The sequence below is a fragment of the Schistocerca nitens genome, chromosome 12 (assembly GCF_023898315.1).
Source record: "Schistocerca nitens isolate TAMUIC-IGC-003100 chromosome 12, iqSchNite1.1, whole genome shotgun sequence".
Taxonomy (NCBI): domain Eukaryota; kingdom Metazoa; phylum Arthropoda; class Insecta; order Orthoptera; family Acrididae; genus Schistocerca; species Schistocerca nitens.
This window is the reverse complement of record NC_064625.1, coordinates 166863456-166867655: the sequence shown is the minus strand read 5'-3', so window position 1 is coordinate 166867655 and position 4200 is coordinate 166863456.

Genomic DNA, 4200 nt, shown 5'->3' with positions numbered 1-4200 from the left:
GTATAAGAACGTAGCATTTTATTTCCAAGGTGTAGTAAATCTTTGTTTTCTCACAGCAGGGTGATCGCATTACAAGGCAGCAATTTTGATTTGCTCATCAAGTGGGCTTATGTTGGAAATGACACACCACCAGCAGCATGATGTCCAAGGGGGTAGGGGGGGGGGGGGGGCGAGGGGAAGGGGAAGAGGACAAGTTGTTTTTCTGCGGGTATGTACACAGGTTTTATAGTATTTTAAAGATTGTTCGTTCAAGTTCGTATAAGAACGTAGTATTTTATTTCCAAGGTGTAGTAAATCTTTGTTTTCTCACAGCAGGGTGATCGCATTACAAGGCTGCAATATTTATTTGCCCATCAAGTGGGCTTATGCTGGAAATGACACACCACCAGCAGCATGATGTCCACGAGAGTTGGCTGGCGAGGGGAAGAGGAAGAGGACAACATGTTTTTCTATGGGTATGTACTCAGGTTTTATAGTATTTTAAAGATTGTTCGTTCAAGTTCGTATAAGAACGTAGCATTTTATTTCCAAGGTGTAGTAAATCTTTGTTTTCTCACAGCAGGGTGATCGCATTACAAGTCTGCATTTTTCATTTGCCCATCAAGTGGGCTTATGGTGGAAATGACACACCACCAGCAGCATGATGTCCACGAGAGTGGGCGGGCTAGGGGAAGGGGAAGAGGACAAGTTGTTTTTCTACGGGTATGTGCTCAGGCTTTATAGTATTTTAAAGATTGTTTGTTCAAGTTCGTATAAGAACGTAGCATTTTATTTCCAAGGTGTAGTAAATCTTTGTTTTCTCACAGCAGGGTGATCGCATTACAAGGCTGCAATTTTCATTTGCCCATCAAGTGGGCTTATGGTGGAAATGACACACCACCAGCAGCATGATGTCCACGAGAGTGGGCAGGGCGGGGGGAAGGGGAAGAGGACAAGTTGTTTTTCTACGGGTATGTACTCAGGCTTTATAGTATTTTAAAGATTGTTCGTTCAAGTTCGTATAAGAACGTAGCATTTCATTTCCAAGGTGTAGTAAGTTTTTGTTTTCTCACAGCAGGGTGATCGCATTACAAGGCTGCAATTTTCAATTTCCCATGAAGTGGGCTTATTGTGGAAATGACACACGACCAGCAGCATGATGTCGAAGGGGGAAGGGGGGGGGGGGGCGAGGGGAAGCGGAAGAGGACAAGTTGTTTTTCTGCGGGTATGTACACAGGCTTTATAGTATTTTAAAGATTGTTCGTTCAAGTTCGTATAAGAACGTAGCATTTTATTTCCAAGGTGTAGTAAATCTTTGTTTTCTCACAGCAGGGTGATGGCATTACAAGGCTGCAATTTTCATTTGCCCATCAAGTGGGCTTATGGTGGAAATGACACACCACCAGCAGCATGATGTCCACGAGAGTGGGCGGGCGAGGGGAAGAGGAAGAGTACAAGATGTTTTTCTATGGGTATGTACTCAGGCTTTATAGTATTTTAAAGATTGTTCGTTCAAGTTCGTATAAGAACGTAGCATTTTATTTCCAAGGTGTAGTAAATCTTTGTTTTCTCACAGCAGGGTGATCGCATTACAGGGCTGCAATTTTCATTTGCCCATCAAGTGGGCTTATGGTGGAAATGACACACCACCAGCAGCATGATGTCCACGAGAGTGGGCGGGCGAGGGGAAGGGGAAGAGGACAAGTTGTTTTTCTACGGGTATGTGCTCAGGCTTTATAGTATTTTAAAGATTGTTTGTTCAAGTTCGTATAAGAACGTAGCATTTTATTTCCAAGGTGTAGTAAATCTTTGTATTCTCACAGCAGGGTGATCGCATTACAAGGCTGCAATTTTCATTTGCCCATCAAGTGGGCTTATGGTGGAAATGACACACCACCAGCAGCATGATGTCCACGAGTGGGGGCAGGGCGAGGGGAAGGGGAAGAGGACAAGTTGTTTTTCTACGGGTATGTACTCAGGCTTTATAGTATTTTAAAAATTGTTCGTTCAAGTTCGTATAAGAACGTAGCATTTTATTTCCAAGGTGTAGTAAATCTTTGTTTTCTCACAGAAGGGTGATCACATTACACGGCTGCAATTTTCATTTGCCCTTCAAGTCGGCTTATGGTGGAAATGACACACCACCAGCAGCATGATGTCCACGAGAGGGCTGGCGGCGTGGGGTGGGGAGAGGGGGCAGGGGGAAGGGGAAGAGGACAAGTTGATTTTCTACGGGTATGTACTCAGGCTTTATAGTATTTTAAAGATTGTTCGTTCAAGTTCGTATAAGAACGTAGCATTTTATTTCCAAGGTGTAGTAAATCTTTGTTTTCTCACAGCAGGGTGATCGCATTACAAGGCAGCAATTTTGATTTGCTCATCAAGTGGGCTTATGGTGGAAATGACACACCACCAGCAGCATGATGTCCAAGCGGAGAGGGCGGGGGGGGGGGGGGGGGGCGAGGGGAAGGGGAAGAGGACAAGTTGTTTTTCTGCGGGTATGTACACAGGTTTTATAGTATTTTAAAGATTGTTCGTTCAAGTTCGTATAAGAACGTAGTATTTTATTTCCAAGGTGTAGTAAATCTTTGGTTTCTAACAGCAGGGTGATCGCATTTCAAGGCTGCAATTTTCATTTGCCCTTCAAGTGGGCTTATGCTGGAAATGACACACCACCAGCAGCATGATGTCCACGAGAGTGGGCGGGCGTGGGGAAGGGGAAGAGGACAAGTTGTTTTTCTACGGGTATGTACTCAGGCGTTATAGTATTTTAAAGATTGTTCGTTCAAGTTCGTATAAGAACGTAGCATTTTATTTCCAAGGTGTAGTAAATCTTTGTTTTCTCACAGCAGGGTGATCGCATTACAAGGCTGCAATATTTATTTGCCCATCAAGTGGGCTTATGGTGGAAATGACACACCACCAGCAGCATGATGTCCACGAGAGTGGGCGGGCGAGGGGAAGAGGAAGAGGACAAGATGTTTTTCTATGGGTATGTACTCAGGCTTTATAGTATTTTAAAGATTGTTCGTTCAAGTTCGTATAAGAACGTAGCATTTTATTTCCAAGGTGTAGTAAATCTTTGTTTTCTCACAGCAGGGTGATCGCATTACAAGTCTGCAATTTTCATTTGCCCATCAAGTGGGCTTATGGTGGAAATGACACACCACCAGCAGCATGATGTCCACGAGAGTGGGCGGGAGAGGGGAAGGGGAAGAGGACAAGTTGTTTTTCTACGGGTATGTGCTCAGGCTTTATAGTATTTTAAAGATTGTTAGTTCAAGTTCGTATAAGAACGTAGCATTTTATTTCCAAGGTGTAGTAAATCTTTGTTTTCTCACAGCAGGGTGATCGCATTACAAGGCTGCAATTTTCATTTGCCCATCAAGTGGGCTTATGGTGGAAATGACACACCACCAGCAGCATGATGTCCACGAGAGTGGGCAGGGCGGGGGGAAGGGGAAGAGGACAAGTTGTTTTTCTACGGGTATGTACTCAGGCTTTATAGTATTTTAAAGATTGTTCGTTCAAGTTCGTATAAGAACGTAGCATTTCATTTCCAAGGTGTAGTAAGTTTTTGTTTTCTCACAGCAGGGTGATCGCATTACAAGGCTGCAATTTTCAATTTCCCATGAAGTGGGCTTATTGTGGAAATGACACACGACCAGCAGCATGATGTCGAAGGGGGAAGGGGGGGGGGCGAGGGGAAGGGGAAGAGGACAAGTTGTTTTTCTGCGGGTATGTACACAGGCTTTATAGTATTTTAAAGATTGTTCGTTCAAGTTCGTATAAGAACGTAGCATTTTATTTCCAAGGTGTAGTAAATCTTTGTTTTCTCACAGCAGGGTGATGGCATTACAAGGCTGCAATTTTCATTTGCCCATCAAGTGGGCTTATGGTGGAAATGACACACCACCAGCAGCATGATGTCCACGAGAGTGGGCGGGCGAGGGGAAGAGGAAGAGTACAAGATGTTTTTCTATGGGTATGTACTCAGGCTTTATAGTATTTTAAAGATTGTTCGTTCAAGTTCGTATAAGAACGTAGCATTTTATTTCCAAGGTGTAGTAAATCTTTGTTTTCTCACAGCAGGGTGATCGCATTACAAGGCTGCAATTTTCATTTGCCCATCAAGTGGGCTTATGGTGGAAATGACACACCACCAGCAGCATGATGTCCACGAGAGTGGGCGGGCGAGGGGAAGGGGAAGAGGACAAGTTG